Here is a 27,622-nt window from a genome sequence, read left to right as displayed (position 1 = left end):
CAGAATAAGACGCCTTCTCAAAAAATAGTAATAACTTAAAAAAAAAAAAAAGCTGGCTGGGCGCAGTGGCTTATGCCTGTAATCCCAGCACTTTGGGAGGCCAAGGCAGGTGGATCACAAGGTCAGGAGTTCAAGACCAGCCTGGCCAAAATGGTGAAACCCTGTCTCTACTCAAAGTTTTTTTTAAAATTAGCCAGGAGCGGTGGTGGGCACCAGTAATCCCAACTACTCGGGAGGCTGAGGCAGAGAATTGCTGGAATCCAGTGAGCTGAGACAGCACCACTGCACTCCAGCCTGGGTGACAGAGCAAGACTCCATCTCAAAAAAAAAAAAAAAAGGTTATAGTAAGCTAAGGTTAATTTACTGTTGAAGAAAGAATTTTTTTTTTAAATAAATGTAGTATAGCCCAAGTATATAGTGTTTACAAAGTCTACAGTAGTGACAGTAATGTCCTAGGGCTTCACATTCACTCACTGCTCACTCACTGGCTCACCCAGAACGGGAGGGCCTGCAAGCTCCATGCATTGTAAGAGTCTTCTGCAGGTGTTCCACTGTAAATCTTTTTTTTTTTTTTTTTGAGACGGAGTTTCGCTCTTGTTACCCAGGCTGGAGTGCAATGGCGCGATCTCAGCTCACCGCAACCTCCACCTCCTGGGTTCAGGCAATTCTCCTGCCTCAGCCTCCTGAGTAGCCAGGATTACAGGCACGCGCCACCATGCCCAGCTAATTTTTGTATTTTGAGTAGAGACAGGGTTTCACCTTGTTGACCAGGATGGTCTCGATCTCTTGACCTCGTGATCCACCCGCCTCGGCCTCCCAAAGTGCTGGGATTACAGGCTTGAGCCACCACGCCCGGCCCACTGTAAATCTTTTACGCAGTATTTTTACTGTACACTTTTTCTTTTTACATATGTTTAGATACAGAAATCCTTACCATTGTGTTACAACTGCCTTCAGTATTCAGTAGCAACATGCTGTACAGGTTTATGTCCGAGGGGCAGTAAGCTATACCACACAGCCTAGGTTTGCAGTAGGCTGGAACACACGGGCTGTGGAAGTACACTCTGTGATGGTAGGACAATGATGAAATCACGTAACAATGCATTTCTCAGGACATATTCCCATTGTTAAGCGACGCATGATTGTAATCTGAAACGAACAGAAAAGATCCAAGAAGGCCAGGAGTAGTGGCTCATGCCTGTAATCCTGGCACTTTGGAAGGTTTAGGCAGGTGGATCACTTGAGGTCAGGAGTTCAAGACCAGCCTGGCTAACTAATGAAACACCGTCTCTACTGAAAATATAAAAATTAGCCAGGTGTTGTGGCACATATGCCTGTAATCCCAGCTACTCAGAGGCTGAGGCAGGAGAATCGCTTGAACCCAGGAGGCAGAGGTTGCAATGAGCAGAGATTGAGCTACTGAACTCCAGCCTGAGTGACAGAAGACGACTTCATCTCAAAAAAAAAAAAAAGAAGAAGAAGAAGATGCAGGGATAGCTAAATAATTCCTGAATTCCCCTTACCCAGTCTCACCAACTGTTAGCACTGTTAACATTCTGCCACATTTCTCTATCATTACTGCGCTCCTCTGTCTCTCTTGGTCTCTCTCTCTCTCCATATGTGTAGATACAGATATAGATAGGTAGATATGCATAATATGTACAGATATCTATTTATTTTTATATTTCTGCACATGTATTTTTTGATGAACCATTTGTAAGTTTATTCGTTGTGCCCCTAAGCTCCTAAATGGTTCCCCAAACCAAGGACACTCTCCTACAGAACTGTATCACAATTATCAAAATCAGAAAATCTAACATGGGTATGATACTACTATCTATGTAGTATAGCCTAATAGTGTAGCACATAGTGTTTACAAAGTCTACAATAGTGGAAAGATCCCACTCAGAATCATCTGATGTATGGCTCTGGTCCAAAGTAACCACAAAAGAAAAATTTTAATTTACAGAACGGCAAATTATCTTTTTCTTCCCTTCATGGGATAAGAAATTGTGTGTGAATAGGCCACAGTATAACATCATGAAAAATGTGGCACGTATCAGCTAGGCACTTTGGTGATTAGGTCCACATCTGATGCTAATGCTACTAAGGTTTCAGGCGGTGGGAGAAACCCAGTGGTCTATCCTAAAGCCAAAGATCGGACCCGAAGTTTCAGCAGTGATACACATCTTTGCTACTGCACAGAAAGAGGGCTAGAAATGCAGCACAGGTATTCCATAGGCACATGGCAAAGCACCAGGGAACACATTCAGAATCCTTCTACCCTGGTGGGCCATTCTATGATGGAAGCACGTTGGATAACTCAAGATCTCATTAAGTATAAAACCAACAAGCTTTCCACTTTTGAAGACAAACTCTGGGTTTTGGATTGAGGATGTGAGGGCTGTTTTCTTCTTTGACCAGTCCTAGTCCATTATTGTTTTTGTTTGTTTTATTTTAAAACTGCCCCCCTTTCTTTTTTATTTTTTTTGAGTCCATTATTTTTGGAGGCTTCACGTAAAATTATCTTTATAAGGTTGGTCAACTTAGATATCATTCTTTTATTTCATTGCGACAGGAAGATTAGGTAGGCAACTCTGCTATTCTAACCCTATGAATGCCATTTCATCAGGCTAAGCTATTCACCCTCTAACTTGATTCGCAAAGCACTGAAAGTAGAATCTAGGAAAACTGAAGTATGTTTTTGCGGAAGGGCGGACTGTATCATCAAAGACCTGCAGGCAAGACCACGGAGAAGTACAAATGGTGCTCTAGAAGTTAAAAGTGGGTGTCAGATACCATCCTGTGAATGTGCGGGGGAAGATGATGTTTGTAAAGAACGCTTTTCCTAAGCCGGGTGCGGTGGCTCAAGCCTGTAATCCCAGCACTTTGGGAGGCTGAGGCGGGGAGATCACGAGGTCAAGAGATCGAGACCATCCTGGTCAACATGGTGAAACCCCGTCTCTACTAAAAATACAAAAAATTAGCTGGGCATGGTGGCGCGTGCCTGTAATCCCAGCTACTCGGGAGGCTGAGGCAGGAGAATTGCCTGAACCCAGGAGGCGGAGGTTGCGGTGAGCTGAGATCGCGCCATTGCACTCCAGCCTGGGTAACAAGAGCGAAACTCCATCTCCAAAAAAGAAAAAAAAAAAAGAATGCTTTTCCTTTGCTGTCGTAAGCACTGCCATATTGAAACTCCCCCATTAATTAGCAGGCCAACTTTAAACTGACACTTCTCATGAAAACACTAGCCAGTTTTCAAAGCCGTGAATGCAAGTTTCCAGCACAAATACTGAAGAGTACAAACCGAGCATCCTAAGTGTTTACATTAACTATCGCCCCAAGAAGATAACATGGTCATTTATTATTTAATGCCTAAGCACATGCATTAGACGTAACATACATACCTTTTTAGGATGCTGTTTCTCACATCAGGACCTAGTTGGCCAAACATTTTCTTTGAATAAAGTTTAATAACGTGCACCTGGAAATCTGAGGGCAGCTGGGGCATTTGCTATGTAATTAATGGCTAGAGGAATCCATAGAAATGCTTTTCTTCCCATTTCTACCAGACATTTCCCTCCCACTCTCTCCTTCCCATTTTGGAAAGAGAAGAAATATGGCTTATATAAAGTGGATTGTGGTTACTCATTATATGACATTTGGACAGATGTGTCATCTGCAGATATAACAGATCTGTGCTTCACCACCCCCTACATAATTACTCAGATCACCATCTGAGGAGCTGTAAGAGTGATTCACCAGGAAAAAGAAAGTCCCAGCACAGTGGAGATCTGAGTAACACTGGGAAACAGAAACAGATTCCCCGAGTGAGGAAGATGGAAGCCGAATACCCTCAAAGCTCACATTCAAGAGTTCTGGGATACTAAGAGCATTCCTTGAAGCCCAAAAGTTTGATTCTCCTTTTTTGACATGTATCCAGGGCAGAGTTTAATTCGCTTATACAATTTTGGTAAAATTAGCTTATACAATTTTTCTAATAAGCAATGTATAGAAATAGAAACAAGTTTAAATATTATAAATGAGAAAAAAAATTGTTGCATTTAAGTGTTCAGCATATACTAGGTCCTCAGTAAGTATCAGTGGAGGAATGAAGTCAGTGAAGGAATGCTAATAGAATTATCCTGTACTGTCTGATTTTGTTTGCTTGTTTGGATTTTTTTTTTTTTTGTACTTTCCATTTTTATAAAGCGTTAACCTACATTAAATTATCAGGAGACTGAAATATTTCACGCTCTTTTTGCCTTTCTTTAATTATATAAAGATGATTATGACAAACCCATAATGTAAGTCTCCTCAAACAAAAAAGATAATACTTTCCTGATTTCAGTTTGGTTGCAGAAAAAAGGCAAATTGGTGCATAATTAACAATTTGTTGGTGTAAATTCATCTGCATCTTTTAATTGGTGTTAATTAGATTAGGACTAAAATTTCTTTAATCCTCTATCTTGCCTTTTTTTTGATGCAAACTAATTTTCTCAGCTGGATGTCAAAGTTTCCCATTAATTACACTTTTGTAAAGGGAGCTTCTTCAACAATGTAGACTCAAACATACAGACCAAGAGCAGATTTCAGCAGAGCTTGGGACCAACCTTTTGGGAAAAGTAAGGCATGGTGAGAAGTGACAGGAAGGAGGTAACTAGTGAATTCACCCAAATTCTCTGGTCAATCAAGGCTTCCACAATTAGCAAATCAGGGACTGTCTGATACATGAGAGCCTCCAGCATTTGTTAGCTGTAAATAACACCCTGTAACACAACTCTGCCATAGTGCAGATGTTAGGGCAGACCTTCTGAAACAACAGTGACAAAATGTTCAGCCGTATGGTCAAGAAGATAACTTGCTTTGCAATCTCAAGAATATCGATAATGCCGCTGCCTTTTCCTCTGCATCACCAAGGGGCCATTCACAATACTGGCATGCCTACTTCCAGTGGAAAACACATGCAAATGTAAACGATCTTCAGTGAATTAAGTTGCACATTTCATATGGTTTCCTCCAAATACTGCAACTCTTCTACAATGGTTAGCATGTCAGGAGGAAAAGCCACAAAGTACATTCAATATCTTTTATGGCAAGGTGACCTGAAATAAAATTTTATGTAGTCAAGGATTTCTGATAGTTCTTTATCCATAGCTTTCCTCTCACTCTGCAGCAGTGATGATTGAAACCTGATGTGTACTGCAAAAAAAGGCTATAAATCTTTTTATGTACAAATAAAACAGTAGCCATTAAATTTTGCTATGATGTCTGAGTAGATATTCAGCATGAAAACATGATAAAACAACTGTAAACTGATTGTGATCAAATGTAATTACAATGACTTGTCTTCAATGAATGACATGAACTAAATACAGTCACAGACTTCTCCAAAATTACTTTGGGCAAAGAACCAAGAGAACACTATATCCTTTCTTCACTGAAGGCATTTTGCCAAATAAATCGCAAACACACAAGCTTTAATAACCACTGCCAAAAAAGCACTTGGGAACTCATTATGGAAACGTTTAAAACACACACACACACACACGGACACACACACACGGACACACGCGCACTCATATTTAATAAAAGCTCTTCCTCCACATTAGTATAATTTTACAGAAAAAGCCACGTGTTTTGAGATTTTTAATTGGTGCTCCCTAGAAGTAAATCCAAGGAGTGATCGGCAATTACAAGCATTTTTTTTTCCTCTCAAAGTCAATGTATTTGGCTGCCGTTTCTGGCATCTTTATCTTGGAAAGGCTGTAAGAAAATCTACTTGGAGATTTTTATGCAGCTAAAAGTAAACAATGACCTGGATTCTGAAATAATCTAATCTTTTCAATAAGCCAATGCAGGTGGATCTCTCCCTCATTCTCTGCGCTTTTTGAGGTGACTTATTGCACTATCTCCAAGAACTAAAAAAATAAAAATGACCATATACAAGGGAGTCACATTTGGCAGTAATTATGGCTGATACAGTCTAAGAACCTAAGGACTTGGAAAAGAAAAGGAATTTGTGCTCTCAGCCCTACTTTTCAACTCTGTCCACTAAAAAAAAATTAAAAAAAAAAAAAAAAATCTCGGGCCAGGCACGGTGGCTCAAGCCTGTAATCCCAGCACTTTGGGAGGCCGAGGCAGATGGATCACGAGGTCAACAAAAAATTAGCTGGGCATGGTGGCGCGTGCCTGTAATCCCAGCTACTCAGGAGGCTGAGGCAGGAGAATTGCCTGAACCCAGGAGGCGGAGGTTGCGGTGAGCCGAGATCGCGCCATTGCACTCCAGCCTGGGTAACAAGAGCGAAACTCCATCTCAAAAAACATGCCCAGCAAATGTTTGTATTTTTAGTAAAGACGGGGTTTCACCATGTTGGCCAGGATGGTCTTGATCTCTTGACCTCATGATCATCCTACCTTGGCCTCCCAAAGTGCTGGGATTACAGGCGTGAGCCACCCCGCCCAGCCAGAAAGTAGATTAGTAGTTGCCTGGGACTGGGGTCTTTGGGGGGAAATGGGGTATGACTGCTCAGTCAGCTTTGGGTCCATTCCTATGTGACCCCATGCAGACTTTAATACCATTTCTCTGCTAACAGCTCCCACATGGACATCTCCAGACCCAGCCTCTCTCCTCCAGATTGCCTACTTCATATCTCCACTTAGAATTCTAGTAGGTATCTTAAATTCAACATGTCCAAAGCTGAACTCTTGAGCTCTACCCCTACCCCCAAAAAAGCTTGTCCATTTATTGCCAAACCCATCTTGAAGGCCACTCTCTCTCTCCAGTCACACAAGCCAAAAACCTTGACAGTCATCCTTGACTCTTATTTCTAACTGAGAAATAATACTCAACCCACCAGGAAATCTCGTTGATTCTGCTTCAAAACACATCCCAGGTACATCTCACTCAGTTTGAGCCACCATCAGCTCTCACCTGGCTCACAGCAACTACCTCGTGACAGGACTCTCTACTTCAACCTACGCCTCCTACGTGGTATTCTCAACATTGCTTCTGGAAGGATCTGTATAAAAACTCTGCAGTGACTCCTTATTCCACCTAGACCTAACATCCTTCAGGCGATCTGGCCTCTGGTTCCCTCTCTGGTCTCACCTCCACTGCTGTAGACCCCTCTCACTCCACACTAGCCCACAGTCCTCCTTGCAACAATGGACACCCAAGGCTGTTCTGCTTAGACCATTCTTCCTCAAAAATACTCAATGTTAAGTCCTTTCTCTCCTTCAAACTTTTGCTCAGATATTACCTTCTCAATGAGGCTTATCCCTATCCCCTATTTAAAATAGCATCCTGCCTCCCCTCATTTCCTTTGCTCCTGTTGCACCTTTTCTTTTTTTTTTTTTTTGAGACAGAGTCTTGCTCTGCCACCCAGGCTGGAGTGCAGCGGTGTGATCTCAGTTCACTGCAACCTCCGCCTCCTGGGTTCAAGTGATTCTCCTGCCTCAGCCTTCCGAGTAGCTGGGATCACAGGCAGGTGCCACTGTGCCTGGTTAATTTTTGTATTTTTAGTAGAGACAGGGTTTCACCATATTGTCCAGGCTGGTCTCGAACTCCTGACCTCAGGTGATCTACCCAACTCAGTCACCCAAAGTGCTGATTTGGCTACCGTGCCTGGCCCCTGCTGCACTTTTTCCATTGCACCATGACATTGGACACTTTCTAAAATTCTCCATGACCAACTTATTTATCTCTGTTGTTATCATCAGCCTGCTAAAATATAAGCTCTAGGGGCACAGATTTTGATTCTGTTCATGGATGGATCTCCCCAGTGCCCTGGGGAGATCCTCAAAAGGTGGCTCCTCAAAAGCCACTGGGCACATGGATGAAAAACTGTTGAAAATCCTATGGGCCCTTCATCTGCCAATATCGGACTAATGGCAACTTTAAGGGTTAAGGGCATGAAATTTTGTCACACAGATTTTCAAACAAAATAAGCAGTGGAGAAAAATGAGGTAAAATGTATTGTGGCTATTTAATATGTATTTTTTGAGACAGGGTCTTGCTCCATTGCCCAGGCTGGAGTATGGCAGCATTACAGCTCACTGCAGCCTCAACCTCCTGGGCTCAAGCGATCCTCACATCTCCTGAGAAGCTGGGACTATAGGCACACACCACCACACCCGGATAATTTTGGTATTTTTTTGTAGAGATGGGGTTTTACCATGTTGCCCAGGCTGGTCTCGAACTCTTAGGCTCAAGCAATCCACCTGCTGAAGCCTCCCAAAGTGCTGGAATTATAGGCATGAGCCACTAGGCCCAGCCCTGTATATTATAGCCCTGAAATACACTCAGTGATCGAGAAGAGAGTCTCTCAATTCTGTAAATCTTATAATGAAATCGTGGATGTTTAGATACTTATACTCATCTAGTAAAGAAAAACTGACAGGCAGCTAGTCACAGTAGTGCATGCCTGTTGTCTCAGCTACTCTGGAGGCTGAGGCAGAAGGATCACTTGAGCCCAGGAGTTTGGGGATGCAGTGAGCTATTGCACTCCATCACTCCAGCCTGAGTGACAGAGTTGGACTCTGTCTCAAAAAAAAAAAAAAAAAGAAAAGAAAAGAAAAAGAAACTCCCAAAGAAAAAGATTCCAGGAGTCACCTACAGTATATCTATTCCTCCCTGAGAAGGGCTCTAATAAGAGGGACTACAGCTACTGACAATACAGCTCTGTATGAAGGAAGTGTATAATCTTCAAAAAGACATGAGACAGCTGGGCGCGGTGGCTCATGCCTATAATCCCAGCACTTTGGGAGGCCAGGGCGGGTGGATCAAGAGGTCAAGAGATCGAGACCATCGTGGTGGACATGGTGAAACCCCGTCTCTACTAAAAATACAAAAACTTAGCTGGGCATGGTGGCGCAGCCTCTAGTCCCAGCTACTCAGGAGGCTGAGGCAGAATTGCTTGAACCCAGGAGGCGGAGGTTGCGGTGAGCCAAGATCGCGCCATTGCACTCCAGCCTGGGTAATAAGAGTGAAACTCCGTCTCCAAAAAAAAAAAAAAAAGACATGAGACATACCCATCACTCAAGAATCACCCAGGACGCCTGTAGTGCCTGTCTGAGAGGCGACGCCCCTAAAGGCGAAGGTGAAGGATGGAGTGAAGGAGAGGACGTGAGAAGGGGACTCTGTGTGTGCGAGGCAGGTGCACAAGTCAGGGAAGTGAGTCCAGGCCCAAGGGTAGTCTGTCACACATCCCTTCTCACCTACCTGTTTGAGTCCCTGTCACCTCCTGGGAAGACTTTTGCAGTTTTTTGTTTGTTGGTTTGTTTGTTTTTGTTGTTTTTTTCTGAGACAGAGTCTTGCTCTGTCGCCCAGGCACCCTCCACCACACCTAATTTTTTTGTATTTTTAGTAGAGACAAGGTTTCACCACATTGGCCAGGCTGGTCTTGAACATCTGACCTCAAGTGATCCGCCTGCCTTGGCCTTCCAAAGTGCTGGGATTACAGGTGTGAGCCATGGCGCCCGGCCTGCACCCAGCTCTTAAAGTATCATTTATACACATGGAAATTTCTAACAGGCCCCTTGCTAACACAATAGAATGAAAAAACATGCCTACAAGGAAACTTAACAGATTGACTAAGCCCAAACTTGTCTTGCAGTTCTAGGAACCCTGTCACTAACCATGAGATGTATGTTGTGTGGGGTGCAGAATACTGTTTATATCTCAGTTGTAACAGCTCTTAAAAGCTAAAAATAGGAATCTTCATGGGGAATGAAAAAGAAACTTTACGATATTCATGCAATTGAAGGTAGCCTTTCAATACATTAGGAAATATTTTCAGAGGTAAAGAAAATGGAATAATGATTTGAAACTACCACCCGACTCGACATTCCCTATTTGGAAAACTAGGGTTCTCTGGAATACCTAACTTTTTCAAGGCTTATGACACCCTCCCCCACTATCCTCTCCCATCTCTCCAATTATTAAAAAAATGACTGCATAACACGCTTGTGGAATTTTTGCAAATGGCTAGAGAAGGCTCTGGAAGGAAGAAAGGACAAACTACATGTTCACATATCTCCTCGCCTCTAATGCCTCACTCCTCATTCGATGCTGAGGACCTATAAAGGCATCTGTAGATCTGCCCACACTTCCTGGGCTTCTACCTCCTGCCTTCACCCCCAACCAGCTTGTTCTGCCCTGGAGCCCCTGGTGAATCTGGCTTCTGTACCCCCAACTCTTCATCTAGATTAGTACCTTGATTCAATCATATCATGGCCTGTTAGTGTGATTCTATCCCTTCATCCTATTTCCTGGATCGGCTCCAGCACCTTGGACCTGGCAAGGCCACCCCTAGCTTGGCATCCCAGAAGCTGGGCAGGCTGGGGTTGCTGTACCATTGACCATCCTCATCCCCAGGGAGGGGATTGAGGTATCAGCAGTGACAAGCGCTAGTTCTCATTTTTCTTCTACCAAAACACATTTATCTTGTTCAAATGTCCAATATTCTTTTTCTGAGATGGAGTTTCACTCTGCCTCCGGGGCTGGAGTACAGAGGCACGATCTCAGCTCACTGCAACCTCCCCTTCCCGGTTCAAGTGATTCTCCTGTCACAGCCTCGTGAGTAGCTGGGATTCACAGGCACCTGCCATCTCACCCAGCTAATTTTTATATTTTTAATAGAGATGGGTTTTCTTTTTTTTTTTTGAGACGGAGTTTCGCTGTTGTTACCCAGACTGGAGTGCAATGGCACGATCTCAGCTCACCGCAACCTCCGCCTCCCGGGTTAGGGCAATTCTCCTGCCTCAGCCTCCCGAGTAGCTGGGACTACAGGTGTGCACACCACCATGCCCAGCTAATTTTTGTATTTTGAGTAGAGACGGGGTTTCACCTTATTGACCAGGATGGTCTCAATCTCTTTTTTTTTTTTTGAGATGGAGTTTCACTCTTGTTACCCAGGCTGGAGTGCAATGGCGCGATCTCGGCTCACCGCAACCTCCTCCTCCTGGGTTCAGGCAATTCTCCTGCCTCAGCCTCCTGAGTAGCTGGGATTACAGGCACGTGCCACCATGCCTAGCTTATTTTTTGTATTTTTAGTAGAGACGGGGTTTCACCATGTTGACCAGGATGGTCTCCATCTGTTGACCCGGTGATCCACCCGCCTCGGCCTCCCAAAGTGCTGGGATTACAGGCTTGAGCCACCGCGCCCGGCGGTCTCAATCTCTTGACCTTATGATCCATCGACCTCGGCCTCCCAAAGTGCTGGGATTATATCCGTGAGCCACTGTGCCCAGCCTAGAGATGGGTTTTCACCATGTTGGCCAGGCTGGTCTAAACTCTGACCTCAGGTAATCCACCTAACCCCGGTCTCCCAAAGTGCTGGGATTACAGGCGTGAGCCACCACGTTTGGGCACCAGTGTTTGATTAAAGATTTAAAAAAATATTTTTTAAAGACAAGGCCTCACTCTGTTGTCCAGGATGGAGTGCAGTGGTATAATCTTGGCTCACTGCAATCTCTGCCTCTGGGCTCAAACAATCCTCCCACCTCGGCCTCCCAAGTAACTAGGTCTACAGGCATGTGCCACCAGGGCTATTCTTTGTATATTTTGTAGAAACAGGGTTTCACATGTTGTCCAGACTGTTCTCGAACTCCTGACCTCAATCAATCCTCCCATCTCAGCTTCCCAAAGTGCTAGAATTACAGGCATGAGCCACAATGCCCAGCCTCCAATGTTCTATTGAAGACGATTCATTTTTGCCCCTCATCTTTTCACTGCTAATTACTTGGCGAGCATTAATTAAAAAAGGATGGGCAAACTTTTATTTCTCAGGTGACTAGAAAATTCTTCAAATGCATATATCCTTTTGTTCCAAAACAGAACATTTGCCCACTGGAATATTAGAAAGATTTTTGATTTTAGAGAGAATCAGGTGAGTGTGAAATGAGTTGACTAGTAAAATTAAAAGAGAATGTTGGTTTTGACTATCAGAAATATGTAGTTGAGTGAAAAAAGTAGGAAATTAGTTTTTAAGATAATATAAAATATATTCCATAACTTCATCAAAATAATTTTCAATGCACACACCACAAATTGCTTCCCTTAAAATGTTCAATTGTACTCTGTAAACACCCAAAACTACTAGGAAACTGAGGCCAGTAGACACTCTTTCTCTCTCTCATGTCTTACCGATTACACAGAACCCTAAACCTGCCACAGTTACATGTATGTGGTCTCTCCACTCTTCTAGCAATTGTTTATTGTCTAAAAAAAAAAAGCAATATTGTTTTTTTTTTAATTAATTTTATTTTATTTTTAAGACTGGGTTTCACCATGTTGGTCAGGCTAGTCTTGAACTCCCAACCTCAGGTGATCTGTCCGCCTTGGCCTCCAAAGTGCTTGTATTACAGGCGTGAGCCACCATGCCCAGCCTGCAATATTCTTTAAGTAGGACTATACTGCAATCCTTTCCATAATGTCCCTGTGTGTGTGTGGGTGGGGAGGTGAAATGGTGATTGTGGTGTGCTTACAGGTTTATGATGAAAATGATATATTATGAGCTTGATGTTCTTCCACTCTGTTTACAACATAGGTGGCTCCATCCTCAAGGGGTGGTTACATGGGGCATTTCTGTGGAGAAGTTTTTGCTGTAAGTTCCCACCATGTTCTATGAGCGCAGTGACTTCTGACAGTCCCCCAGTCCCCAAGACCCCCAAAGCCCCACACCTTCCAAAAGAACCTCCCAACACAATTTGCTTCTCTGCTCGCTTTTGGGTGTATGTAAAGCTCAGATATCCTTATTTCAGGAGGAAAACCTCTCTAAAGCAGACCTCTTCAGTGTGCAGACACTCAGGTGGGCACAAGACAGTTGCACCCGTATTATATGCAGGTTGAGACGCATCCGTTGCCTTCCACAAGACACCCAAGTATAGGCAGCATCACATGATCCCCAGAAAAACTGGCACAGAGCAGCCCAAATGCCACCCGGAACATCTTTAAAGACAGCAGGGTATTTTTACTTTTGTTAACATAGGTGGATTTGTCCATCTCTGGTGGCTTTTTGGGACAGTAGAAATTTTTACATTAATACTGTAAATTCTGCACCATATTTTGATACCTGCTACATCTGATTCTAATGCAGGAAAAAATACCATTTGTGCATAATGAAAAACCATTCATTTTTTCCTTTCCTTATCCCAGCAGGAGTAGAAAGCAATTCCAAGCCACTCTGCAAATGTATCCAAGGTTAGAGATTCGGGAGGGAGGGGCTGGCCAACATCTTACCCCCCAAATGACTGAAGCATTTCAGAAGGCTGACTGGCTCAAAACAATGATTTAAGAAAGGGGGAAAATCCTACAGGGAAAAAAAACCCATGAGATTTGTGCGAGTTCTGGTGCTCAGACAGGTTCTTTCCAGAGCCATCCCAGAGAGGCTTCTCACATTGGGGCCCATGGTGGGGTCTGCTCGGGGGCACACCCACTAAGTCATCCCCATGGTAAGCAGTGAGGGTCAGGCTGCCTAAAGCCACCCAGGTATGGTCCGAGATGGCACTTAGCCCCTTACTGAGATCTAAGCTTGGCAAGGGCGATGTCAGTGTTTACCTCCACGTCCCCGCACCAGGCCCTCCCCGTCCATTCCCTCTTCCTTTAACCCCCATCACTACCACTCTTCATGTGAGCTTCTCCACCTTGTTGCCTCGAAAACATCCCAAAGCCCAAGGACCACCAGCCCTTCCTCCCCAGATTCCTTCTAGCAAATTGTCTTGTGTCCAGGAGGCCTTATCATTCTTCTTATTCTCCTTCAGCTCCTTAAAGTGAAACCCTCAGTAAAGCCTCCCCCCAGACTATCTTGGAAAAGATTAATCTCTCAGATTAACTGAATGAGCTCAAATATAAAAATATTTTTAAAAAACAGTAGGGTCGTTAAAGAGTGACAGATTTAAGCGCCATCTGGGCTCGCTGGTCAGGGTGGCGCGAATTCCATCAAACGGCTGAACGGTGCACGATCTGAGAATCCCATCTGTTTTATCTAACATGAATCAGTCCAACAGTTTGACCATTTTGATGTTAGAGTTGTTTAAAGAAAACCATGGACATATAATACCTCCTCTAAACTTCTAGAATGCAAAATGTATATTTGAGTATCACAAAGACAGAAATTAAGCTCAATTCGATTCTCAGAGTGATGCCAGTGAAATTCTAAAGAGACTGCTTTTCATGAAATGATTATTTCCCCAGAGGAGTTTTGGGTGTTTTTTTTTTTTTTTTTAACCCTTGGGACCATATGTAGAGACATTTCTTAGAGTTATTGTGTAAAAGTTTAATAAATTTTTTCACTAAAAACTATATTCATAAGATTTTGGATCTTGTAAATTAGGAAAATTTTTTGTTTTCTTTCTTATATTAATTTTTCCTCCTCTGCTGGCCTCAAAGTATTTTTGTAAAAATAATATGAAAATATTATGAAAAATATTCATGAATATCACTTAGACCATCTTAATTATTAAGAAACGTGTGTGTGTGTTTTTTTTTTTTTAACAAGTAAGGTCTTTTCCTAATTTTTATAAATTGCTTTTAACCTTTAGCACTTTGGACTGCTTCCCTGTCTTGCTGTGCTATACTAATTCTTAGAAACACTAATCAGATTTTCCTGGGCCCAATAATATAGTTCTGTTTCTGAATGCCGGCAGTGAATTGCCCCAAAACAAATACTTATGCCAGTTAATCTTTAACAAGTGGGAGAAAATTTTTTTTAATAAAATATAACAAATATATTTTAAAATATATTTTGACCATTTTGAGATTTTAGAAAAAAAATCATATTTTAACCAAATCACTTTTTAATTGAAAAACATTCTTCTGCTATAATATTTTGATTATAATTTGTCCTAAAAATTGAAAGGAAAGGGTTCCTATTATTCTGCCATAATTATGGGGCATATATTTTATAAACATGAAAACTAAGCAATCATAAGATTCATGTAATTGTGTACTAAAACAGGAATTTTACATTATCAGATGATTTTATTCTCCTGGGTTTTTTTTTTTTTTGGTCATATGTTACAGAGATCATGTGGAATCAAAATAGCTTCTTCGTTCCAAATTTACATTGTGTTTCCAGGCATTTTACATACCAAATATATTTCTTAAAATGATTTTCTAGTAATACAAAGCGGGCACTATGTGGCATGTTACAAATGTGTGCATTTATTGTTTCTTCACCTACAAAACCAAGATAGTAATATCTTCCTCTAGAACTCAAAGATTATATGTAACAGTATTTGTAAAAGAGCATGAAAATTATAAAGTGCTATGCAAAGATATCTTTAGTAATAATAACAGCAATTTAATATTTTTATAGAACAAAAACTACTGAAAAATAAAACATCCATTCTCTAATCTCTCTTGTGATTAAATACAGAAACATGTTTATGTGGATTATTTCTAAAGCAGCATTTCACAGTTGGCTTTAAAGTAGCTGCTTCAGGGAATTACAAAGGTTCTAAAGAAAAATTATCTCTACGTTTGACAAATTTGAAATGCAAAAGCAAACAGTCAAATTGTCAGAAATTTTATTTGTAACCTTTATTTTCCTAAAAGTTGCTGCAGCCAGTTCAGGATACTAAGAACACAGGAAAACTTTTGTCCAAGGGGATTGGTCCCAGAGCCGAAGAGACATCAACCTCAACATCTACGACCACTGATTTCTCTAGGTAAATGTCAGTGGTCAAGAGTTACAATCCATTGAAGTCACAGACTAAAGCAAACGCTGGAACCACTGACTTTTTCTCTTTTTCCTTAAAGTTTATAAAATAATTGCAAAAAGAGAAAGAACTCTTGAAGGATAAATGCTATTTACAAAGTTCTTAAAGAGAAACATTGTACTGATTATTAAAGTTTCATTAAATTTGCAGTTTCACCTCTGTCTGCATCACCTGAAACAAAAGAAATGGTTCTAGCATAAGGCTCCTGGTCTATTCTCCCCTCTTTCCCTTTGGTAGCCAGACCCGTAATAAGCTCTGGGAAGGAGGAGTAAAACAGGGTCCCTACAGGCCCAGATTTAGTGAGGATGCAGCAGCTCAGGTTGTAGGTTGTCCCTGTGAGATGCCAGCTGGCTTCCGCACAAAGGTGACAAGCTCTCTTTGTTTGCTGCTGATCCCTTTGGCTTTCTTAGTGTCCCCAAGTCATGCAGACACGTACTGGTCACTTCCATCAGGTAGACACACAGTATCGATGCTTGGTCTCAACAGGCAGGCAAGCAGGGTGCCCACATGTCGAGGCATGTTCCCAACTCCACAGCCTGGAGTGCTCCTTCAGCGGGCACACCAAAAAAGGGCTTGATTACACTTTCTGACAAGAAGGTTTTGCTGACCAGCAGTGGAATGTGAGGGCACACTAGACATGGGATGGGGAAGGGCAGCAATGGGCACTGTGGGTAAAGGTACCAAGCAGTTACTGTTAAGGGACAGCTACTGCAGAGACTCTCTTCCTCAGCCAGGTAAAGTGGCCCCAATCAAGCAGCGCAACTCAAGGATGCCAATTGAAAAATATGATTTATACCCCCACCCAGGGCTAGTATCAAACGATGCCCTGTTTGCTCCAGTTTCCCACACCATTCAATCAATGGATGCATATACTTAGGGTTTATTAAGTAGAAGGAAATATTCCCCTCGGGGTTTACCTGAGCGGCACCGATGAGCTAAGAGGACGCTGAGTTTACCCTGCTCCATTTTCAGCACAGCATATTCCTTGGCAAATGATCATATTTCAAAACCATAATTCATTAACTGCATCTTGTTCCCTGTACTTGGATGCATTTGAGTAATTTTATTTAACCTCAGTTTGAAGAAAATATGTAGTGTCCTGCATCTAGCCTGAGATGTCTTTTCTTTGTACCAGCAGTGACCAACTCGGAACACTTGAACAGTGGCCGGTTGAAAAGCAAATATAAGCAACAAACCAAATCACAAGAGGGAAGAACGCTGGTCAGTCAACAAGGAACGTTGTCAAGCAATCTGAAAAATACTTAACTCTTAATAATGTCTCATTCGCCCTTACCGAAACTGGTGTAGTGAGAGCTCTCAGTGAGAGCGGGCAACTATTTTACAGATATGCTGCCCTTTATAAATTATTCAATTGGCCAATAGCAAAGAAAAAGTGGTATCCATTTGTCAGACTATCCCATAAATCTATACTTTTAAATGTGACAATTTGTCAAATTTGTTACTAGTAATACTAATGAAAAAATGAGGGTTCCTCTAAAAATATTTGTTTCCGACTCACTATAATTATTGCCTGATCAAAAAAAAAAAAAACAGTTTTAAAGACTTGGAATACACAAACCTATTTTTTTAAAGCATAAATTCAACGAAATAGAACCAATAGTCTAACATTAATAACTAATCTGACTCTCTATGAAAGTAGCTATACGAAAGAGTTACTAGAAGAGATTTAGAATCCATTTTGGCTCAAAAGAACTGATGAAATTCTACCCCTTTAAATAATTATCAATAGCTTGTATCATATTTTTAAAACACAATTCTGAGTGTTAACATCAACTCAAAATCGCGCATCGCGATTAAATCTGTGCTGAGAGGGATCTTAAATCCAAAACTTTGAAGACTTCTGGGGCTTTCACTAAAAGCATCACAAAGTGAACGACAACCAAAGTAAACCTCTTTAAAGGGACAAAATAGCAAGGAAAGGTCAGGGAGCCAAGGGGGTCAACAAAGTCCTTCCAATTTGGGGTCATTCTTCCCTCCAGCACTGATTGGTCTCCCAATAAATTCCACATTAGCTCCTCCCTTCAGCTGCGGCAGAAACACTTGAACTGCCTTCTCTCTCCACAAAAGTTTAGTTTGCTGATTGGGCCTGAAACAAAGGGATGACAGCAGGGGCACAATTTATAAGGGGGCAGGGGAGGCTGACAGGCTATTGTGCTCTGGAGGCATCCACAAGCTGTTAATTCTATTTTAACATCGTTAATAAGACTGTTAACACATCAGACTTTGTTTAGAGACCTTGAGAACATCAACAAACTATCAAATGACCCACCTGAAATAAAATAGCATCCACTTTGGAAACATCAAAATCATACTTAAAAAAAAAAAGTCCTTAAAATGGAAAGACTAAAGAAAGGAAAAAGGAAATTCATTTTCATAACAAAGACCCAAATCTTACGTTTAATATACCTGGGGAATCCTTATTATTACTCTGATTATATCATCTTCAATCTATGGGTTTTCAAAATTGAAATTAAAATGGAATCGCTTCCATGTACATATGCACAAAGGGATAAAAAAACATAAATATACAGGTTTAATAAGACATTTAGAGTGAATAACTGGTCTGACAGAGTAACAGCAGTTAATTTTGCAATAGAAGAGAAAAATGTTTTCATCTCAGTCTTTCAAGAATTAGGAAAACAATCTATTACAAAAAAGAAGCTGTTTTATTGTACCCTCATGTCTAACTCAAAAAACCAGAGTGACCGGAGTTAGAGTAAAAAGTTCTAATTCATGGGTTAAGGGAACTACAATTTTGTGGAAATTCTACCTGTTTTTTTCTCTTTTACTTTGCTTTGCTTTAGGGATTAAGACTATTCAATGCAAAGAGTTTTATGCTTAAAATTGAGACCAAATAACTTGGCAATCAATATTCAACAATCAATACTGCTAAAGAAGAAACCATTTCGTTTGAATTTTTCAGTGTAAATGTATGTTTTGTCAAAATGTTTTTTCAATTAAAATAGCATACTTTTTATGGGATGGTCTACTAAAATCATTATAATTGACACTTAATTATTTTTTCATTTAAAGTAAAAAAACCCAAAATATATTGTGAGAAATTTGTGGTAACATTTTTTGAAAACTATTTTTTGGACACTGTATGTATCTAAAATCTAATGATGGAAAAAATCGAAAGCATTCTAGATGTGACCCAAAGTACTGAATTTTCAACGCACTGCAACACACATTGGTACATGTTAATTTTAAATATCCTTGCCTGTGATTTAAAGAAACAATTACTCAATACTCTTATAAGTACTGATGAGGAAAATTTAAAAACCATGAGATTAAAATAGAATCAAATTATGTAGATGGGATATGTAGCTTTTAGAACAGAGTAAAGAATGCTAGGGAAGATTTAACTATTTTGACTCCTTTGAGTGCGGCTATTTGTTGGTGGCCATTGGTGGGTTAGAACTGGGGGAGATAATGAATGAAAAGACGAGAGAGACTATTCACAAACACAGACGTTAATATGAGAACACGGGAGTATAAACTTAATGGGTAGATGCAGAGGCAACTCTAAATCCACCCCTGCATTGAACACAATACAGAGACTCTGTTCTCAACAGGTCAAACGACCAATGAGCAAACGCTGGTACGAGGCGTGGGGACTTGGGACAACACAGTCTGTGAAAGCATCAATCACCACACGTTTCTAAAAGTGGAAACCGAGGCAGCTACCCTGAAGGATGACCGACGGTGGAATAATATTTGGCTACCACTGTTCACTTGCCTTTCCCAAACACAATGCTGTGCTTGTTTCTCCGGCTTCCTGCAATCTTTCATCTTTTAGATACACACATTTCAATCCAAGTATTTCAGTTGCCATAACAACTTCATAAATTTGTTCTCAGATGTCCTTTTTAATCACATCATTTAAAACAAGCTGGATGTGTCAGTGGAGTGCCTCGATTTATTCCATTTGCACCTAGCTCCTGAGGAGGTTGGTATTTGTTTCTTTTTCTCTAAGAAGCTCAAATACCTGAAAATAACATCACTATCTCCTCTCTGTCTCCATAGGCAAGGGAAGTTTTTTAAAAAATGTGTCTGTGGCCTTATTATTTTTTAAAACCCAGGTGATATTATGCCCAGAAATCGTCTCCTGGTTCACAGAAGAGAGACTGCTCACGCTACGCAGGTCTGTACAGCAGGGCCCTGCCCAGAGAACGCTGCTTTATTTCCACATATCAATTATTTATGCCGCCAAACAGGTTTTTGATAGAATCCTAGTGGTTTTAATTGGCTTCTGGTGACCATTACTATATAATACCTTTATAATATCATCTACCTTATGATGGGAAAAATAAAACTACACCAATATGTAAGTTTCAACGGCATGCATTAATTTTTAAACTACTCCCGGATGCTTTAGAATTTCATGCCAATAAAGAATAAGGCATAGTATTTCTGGCATCATTAAATAAATGACTTTGGCCAACATCAACAAGCAAACAATAGAAAACAGGACTCCACCAACAAATGAAAAGGGGGTGTCAAAAAATTCAAGCCGGGCTTTTTGCATATGTAGTGAAACTGAAGGCACTTCCCAGCAAGTATTGAAATGCACAGATAAGAACACAAAAGGCCCTGAAGTGGTTTGAAGGGTCACAATTTGCTATTAAACACAGCAGACGGAAACCTGCGAAAGTCCACTTCACTGAACTTGTGATGCTCCTGTGTAAAATGAGGAGTCATGCACAAGTTAGGGCAATCAATGATTCTCAACAGTTTTATTTTAAATTGCATTCTTAATGTTAGAGGAAAAAATATATATGCACATACAAACATATATTTAAGCTTAGAAGATGAGTCAGAGGAAGAATACTGTTTATAGTTTCTCTGTGTCAGAAATTAAAATGCAAGGGTGAATAGCATGCAACTAGGTACCAGCAAAGAGTAAATATTGGTTATGTTTAGGAAAGAGCATAAAAACAGGTGTGATACCAAGTTTTTCACTTCAAAAAATACTAAGCGACTAGTTCTTTGCCACTGGGGGGATAAACTCTTTTAATTATGTAAAAAGTGAAGAGAAGGTAGTAGGATTCTTTACTTTTGAATACTAAATTAGGAAACAGCAGCATCAAAGGCAGGCTTGATCTGTTTTGCCTGAAAAATTAATAGGCTTTACTAGTGCTTTGCAATGGAGGCTAGAGCTGCAAAAACAGAGGCTCTGGTGACACCAACAGTCCCAGGAACAAAATGCAGCTGTGGAGGCGCGTTGGGGGTTGGGAGAGGGTTTTTGTTGTTTGGTTTTGGGGATTTTTTACTTTTCTTTAATCAAAATGGATAAACCCGGCTTCCGAAACTCCGCAGAGGACCTGCTCTGGCCGAGGCCTCCTCCCCACCCACCCCCTTGTTCCTGTCCACACCCGCCCGCTGCCTATCGCCCGGGCCAGTGGCCGGGCCGGAGGGCCTGGCCACCCCGACTCCACGGTTTCAAAGCGCAGAGAGTTGAAAGGAGGGGAGGCCGGCGCGGGGGAGAGGGACGCCGGAGGAAAGACCTCAGTCAGGGTCCCCGGCCGACTCGGAGCTTCGCGCTGGTTCCCTCCGGGTCCTTCCTGGAAGGGGTTTGCGGAACCCGCGCTTCGCAAAGGAAACTTTCTGGGAGCCTGGAAGACTTGTCACCCGGTCTGCGCTCTCTCCAGCAGCGTGGGGGAGCGCTGGGGGCGATGATTACTATCGACAAACCTAAAATTCTTTCTCTTGAGAACCCCACACGTTTCACCCAGAGTGGGCCTGAGGATGAAGCTACTGGTGCCGGGAGGGGTAGGAGGGGCGCCGTGGCCGTTCCCCGGAGGCGGCCCCCCTTCTGAAACCCGGCAGGTTGCTCCGCAGAGCGCATGCAGGTGGCCTTCTGCTCGCACATCGAACAGGCATCCTCTGCTTTTGTCCACGATGTCCCTGGGCCCCACTCCTGCAGCCGAGAGGGCCCGGGGCACCAGCGGGCAGGGAGGGCTGGAGGGCCCCACCAGGTCAATAGCAGAAAACCCCGAGGGCAGGGCGAGGAGACCACGGGCTTGGGTTCTGCCCGGGACTGGGAGGAACCATGAAGATCAGGGCAAGCAGCTCCTAAGGAAGCCGACTTGGCTTCTGTTCCCTGGGAAAAGCGGATCAAAAAACTCGCTGAAGACCACTATTTACAGATGAGCCAAAGCAGAGCTGCTTAATTCACTCAATAACAAATCTTAATTGCTCAAAACAAAGCAGCTAAGTCTCTTTAGAGTGCTTCAAAGGCCCTTCACACTGCAACCTGCAGTACGAAATGCATGCAGCATTTCCTAAAAAGAAAATACATTCAGAATCAAGGATAAAGTTAGAACTTTACCTTCATCTTTTAAAGGGTTTAATTTTTCCCCATCTCCCCCTCCTCCAATGAGGTCTAAATTTAGATAATGTTATTACTACCTAACTACAGTCTGTTTATTTTACTGCCTTTTTAAAAGAAAGGATTTTTAAATTGTGCCTTAATTCTAAAAAGCCCCAAATCTGAATTCAAAAGAATAACATTAGTGAACAATTATATGGAAAGTCAAGAAAATTTCTGAAAGAACTATCATAAAACAATATTTATGTAGAATTCAAGCATTAGCAGCGAGCCTGACACAGCAAAACCATTGTATTTTCCACTAGTTTTGTTTTGCTCTATACAGCTGTGTTTTCACAGATGCAAAGCCATGTGTCTCCACCAAAAGGTTTAGCCCTCCCTTCAGATGTGAATGCAGATCAAAGGTTCAAACGCAGAAATACAAGATCCTTTTCCCTTTGGAACATGTTTTTATTTTTCTGCAGTGGCTGCAAACCAGAATTTCCATCTGTTGTCTTTCTGCAGTATACAGGTTAACCTTAGCAGTGGGGCTAGGAGCACTGTTATCTCAGCTAAGAAGTGCACAGATGAAGCACGTCTGCATGTACCAGCAGAGCAGCTCCCCAAGATGTCCACGAAGCTAAGACAGAATTGAACCAGGCAGGGGCAGAATCCATTTTAGTTGACATATAGAAATTAATTTTCATTTCTGTGCAACATCAAAACGGATGATGAATTTAAGATGGGTTTTGCTTTCACACCACACGCACCATGGTAAAGATAACAACACCAGCCATGATTCCCTGCCTGTCCCTCCTCCTTCCTAGAGCCAGCAGTATGCAGTAAGACAGATTGCATTTGAATCTCGGCTTGGTGAAAATTCTCTAACAACACAAAATGATCTGATAAAATAACTCATTGATTTTAAATATTTTACAATTTACCAACAAGTAATTTTGAATGGAAATTAAAAAAAAAACATTTGTTACCTATTATCCTTTCAGTAACTCTTATCCTGTTAATTTCCACTTCTTTATCAAACATACCCTCAGAATGACTGAAGAGAGAAACAGGTTTCTCTATTAGCTACTCTAAACATGGATTTACTGCCATGTAAACATTGGCTTAGGAGAACAGTGAAAATGTGGCAATGCACTAACAAGGTGGGAGGCTTTGAAGGTATTCCTGCCAGGCTTTTAAGGTCACTAAATGTTGAGAAAACTGAACTACAGAGGAACATATACATATTCCTATTACCTATGTGTAGAAGATCAAGAGCGGTTAGAGGGATGAATGGCAGGATGACAGATACAAAGCTTTGGCTAGTTCGTGGGGAGATTTTACAGAAGCCCCAAGTGGAAAGTGCCATGGTCCCGTCTGAACACCAATGTGTGAGCGCCATCTAGTGGTCCGCCTAGAACTGCACCCTAGTCTGTTCCCCCCTCCCCTTCCCCCTACCCACGCATGCTGCCTTAAGGTCCGGGGCTCCCCACCCCATTTCCCCACCGCATCCTGGCTCATTCTAGCGCTCTCAACCCTCCTGTCCAATTACTGTACCTTTTCTGCTCTAATTACAAAATAAACTAAAAAACCAAAAAGCCTCAGAAAACATAGGAAGAGGGATAATCCCAAAAGTGGGGGTGGGTCTGGCAAAAGGACAGTGGTCTCACAGGTTTCCCCGTGAAGCTGTCACAGAGCTGCATAGGGAAGCTTAAAGGGGCTGGTTCCAAGACAATAAGGAATTGTCTTGATCGCACCTGTGGACCAGACTAAATGAACAGAGTACCCTGCTGCCCACAATGCCCTGTCTGCCATCAGTATGTTAACCTTTCTGGGGCAAATAATTAGCTCGATGACTGGGCACTGGTTCACTCATCAATATCCCTTCCTAGGTGCTCTGTAAAGAGTCAAGTCCAACGTGACGTAGGTGGAGCTAGTGTTCATGATGTGAGGCCATCTCTTCCATCTGACTCACAGGCACCCAGGCAGGGCCACATCATCAGCTGACAACAGGTCCCAGAAGCAGGGCCCACACAGCTTCCCAGGCTTCAAATATTGACTGTGATTGTCAGCTTCATGGCAGATCAAGCCACTAATGTGTTATTTACAGGGATGAAAGAGGACACCACCCCAGGCTCTGCCAAGCACACCCCCTAGTCGTGCCCCTCCAGCCACCAAGGCGGCAACACAGCCTGGGAGAAAGGCCAGAGCCCACTAACTTGCATTTCTGTCCCAGCAACTAGAGGCTGCTGAGCTGTCTTCATTCCATGAGTCGCACCTTTGCATGTGGACACGTGGAAGGGCACACATCATCTTGCCAGTAACGAAAGGCAACACCACAGCACTGGGCCATCACTCCCGTGGGTTCTCAAGCCTGGCAGGGAGGGGGGTTCTTCTGATAGATCAGCCAATGCACAGAAAGAATGGACTTTGGCCCAGAATCCTGGTCTGCCAAGCGTCAGCATGTGATCCCAGAAAGGTACTTAACTCTCCGGGCCTCATGCTTATCCAATGTGAACAAAGGATCCTAATGCCTAGCTCACAGGGCTGGCATCAGATTTAAATGTACTCACCAAGTGCCCAGCTCAGAGCTTACCTAGCTCTGAGGGGCTCAACACATATTCGCTGACTGACAGAAAGGAAAAGGGAGCTGGCCAAAGCTCCTGAGCTGTGCACAGCCATGGCAAGTGCCCCACGATGACCCAACTGTTCACCCTTCCCCTGCCTGTGCTAAATGAGCAGGTGGGCACAGCTTCTACTTAAGAACCTATGTTCTCAAGGGAGGCACATCTTGGCACACAGGACTAGCTTTTCATCTGTTTCCTCATCTGCACAATGGGTTGAACACAGGACCATGCTATTAAGACTGTTCTGAGGCAAAAAGCAGGTGAAGCCCCAGATGAAGTCTGGAACATGTGGTGGTGTGAGTTTTGAGACACGGGCCACTGCATCTGTCCTGGTAGGAATGTTATCAGCGCTGGGATTTCACATTGTAATTAAAATGACAAGCTTTCTACACTCCAGTCTTACCTGCTGGGCCCTGGCAAGGAGGACTTTTGGGCATTTTAGTTTTGTTAAAATGCTACTTAATCTAAAGACTGTGACTTGCCTTTCATCTGGCACATGACTGGCTTTGAGGTTAGAGGCTATGTGCTCCGCCCACTTTCATTTTCACCCAATGCCCTGTGCACAACAATCAAGTAATATATAGATGATGTGACTGCTTTGGAGCCCTTGATAGTGAGTGAACTATGGTAATATGGAAGCGGCATAATACAGTAGGAAAGAGAAGACTCTGGAGATGATTTGGGTTGGATCAGCCCACCCTGCTGTGCTGGGGCTTGGGACAAGGGTACAGTGGAGGCCCCAGGTCCCAGCCAGATCCTCCTCTTTGCCCTATATGCGTGTGACATCCAGCCTGCACATCCAAGCTCCTGGCCTCACTCCCCACCCCCAGCCCAGCCTTAGTACCCTCAGGTCTGCGGTGCAAATGCTGCTACTCCACTCTCTACGATGGACGCAAGGAGAGGCCCATGGATGCCCAGCTAAGGGAAACATTTCCCGGCCTCTCCTGCATCTGAGTGTATTCATGGGCCAAAGTTCTTGTTGATGGCATGTGGTCAGGGTGAGCAGAAATGCAGTGTCCCTATAAAAGAAGGCATGCGTCTCCCTACCCCATGTGGTGGGGGCAGCCCAAGCAGCGGCCTTGGGGAAGATGTGTACCATCTGCTGAGGTCGGCAGAACCATAGCTAAAGAAGCCTGGGACCTCACTGAGCCATCATCATCAGCCCTGCACCACCTACCCATGTTTCAAGTGAGAGAGAAATAAATGATCCTTGATAAAATCATCGTATTTGGAATCTTTTGGCCATAACACCCAAGCCTGTATCCTCACTTACATCCTAGTTATGAATGAATTGAATGGAATGGGCGCATCCAGCCAATCATACCCAGCATATCACCCTTGAATTGACTGAAATTTAAGCAGGAGAAGGAACACATGAATCAAAACCACACTGTTGGCATCCTAGGAGATCTGAACCATTGTGAAGCTCCAAAGTGGAGGGGAAGGTTCATAACTAGCGAGGATGAAAAAAGCAGCTAGAGAACAAATGGGAAGCCAAGCAAAGGAGAAAAAAGTCCCAGTAGCTTCTCATGTGGTGTTTCTGAATCTCCAAATAGATGCACAAGATTAAGTAGGTTTATTTAAACATGAAAGATCATTATTTCACTGTATCATAGTAATGCTGGTGAATAAGCACCATGACCTTTGGATGAGTAGAGGGAGGCGGAGTTACAGGTGAGATGCTGGGAATGGAGGTCTGGAACCTAAGTGTCCTGGGTGCTCCCCCTTGTACACAGGATTTTTTTTTTTTTTTGGCCAGTCTTCTTTGTCCCCAGGCTAACATACTCATGACAGATTCCTCAGCAGTAGCCCACTACTTATTCCTGCTCTTTTAAAACCAGCATATCCGTCATGATACTCCCATTCTGAAACATCCACAGGTGCTCCTAGTGCCTACAAAGCAACATCTGAAGTCTTAGCCTAGAATTCAAGGCTGTCCACAACTGAATCCAAGCACCTTCCAACCTCACTCTCCACCACTCCCCTCTACAAACCCTTGTCTTTCACATTGGTTTGTCTTTTCCCGACACATGATAACATTCCTGCCTCCCCCAGCGCCGTGATTTTGCTCAGATAGCCCCACCTCCCCCAGGACCATGCCCTGCTACCACGCACATGCAAAACCTGCTTGTGGTAATGGGGTTGTTGTTTACTGCCACCTGCTTATCTGCTTTTAGGCTGTGTCTTCCCAGCTCATGACTGCAACTCTTCACTCCTTGGTGTCAGTCATACCCTTGTATGACTGCACAGCCCTTCCACTTGGGAGAAGGTTATCCATTATTATTATTATTTTTTTTTTTTGAGAGAGAGTCTCGCTTTGTCACCCAGGCTGGAGTGCAGTGGCACGATCTCAGCTCACTGCAATCTCTGCCTCCCAGGTTTGAGCAATTCTCCTGCCTCAGCCTCCTGAATACTTGGGATTACAGGTACCCCACCACAACACCCAGCTAATTTTTTTTGTATTTTTAGTAGAGACAGGGTTTCACCATGTTGATCAGGCTGGTCTCGAACTCCTGGCTTCATGATCTGCTTGCCTCGGCCTCCCAAAATGCTGGGATTAAAGGCATGAGCTACCCACCAGCCTGGCTTGATCGCTTTTTTTTTTTTTTTTTTGAGACGGAGTTTTGCTCTTGTTACCCAGGCAGGAGTGCAATGGCGCGACCTTGGCTCACCGCAACCTCTGCCTCTTGGGTTCAGGCAATTCTCCTGCCTCAGCCTCCTGAGTAGCTGGGATTACAGGCACATGCCACCGTGCCCTGCTAATTTTTTGTATTTTTAGTAGAGACGGGGTTTCACCATGTTGACCAGGATGGTCTCGATCTCTTGACCTTGTGGTCTACCCGCCTCGGCCTCCCAGAGTGCTGGGATTACAGGCGTGAGCCACCATGCCCGGCCCCTTGATTGCTTCTTAAGGAGCAATAAGCTTCAGTGGCTTCCTTAC

At 43.0% G+C, this 27,622-nt stretch overlaps 1 protein-coding gene and 1 pseudogene across 11 annotated transcripts in view; both read right to left on the bottom strand.

Annotated features, from left to right (window-relative positions):
• Positions 1-27,622, bottom strand: part of CLYBL (citramalyl-CoA lyase) — a 287,479-nt gene that overhangs the window by 214,771 nt on the left and 45,086 nt on the right. The gene's annotated exons all lie outside the window — the stretch shown is intronic.
• LOC108590791 (peptidyl-prolyl cis-trans isomerase A pseudogene) overlaps positions 555-27,622 on the bottom strand; it is a 43,947-nt pseudogene continuing 16,879 nt past the window's right edge. The window contains exon 1 of the transcript XR_008476826.2: positions 555-27,622. This exon is cut by the window's right edge and continues 16,879 nt beyond it. The product of XR_008476826.2 is annotated as a peptidyl-prolyl cis-trans isomerase A pseudogene (transcript).

Source organism: Callithrix jacchus, chromosome 1 (assembly GCF_049354715.1).
Source record: "Callithrix jacchus isolate 240 chromosome 1, calJac240_pri, whole genome shotgun sequence".
Lineage (NCBI taxonomy): Eukaryota > Metazoa > Chordata > Mammalia > Primates > Cebidae > Callithrix > Callithrix jacchus.
Note: the sequence above shows the minus strand (reverse complement) of the source record. Positions and strands in the feature narration are given on the sequence as shown.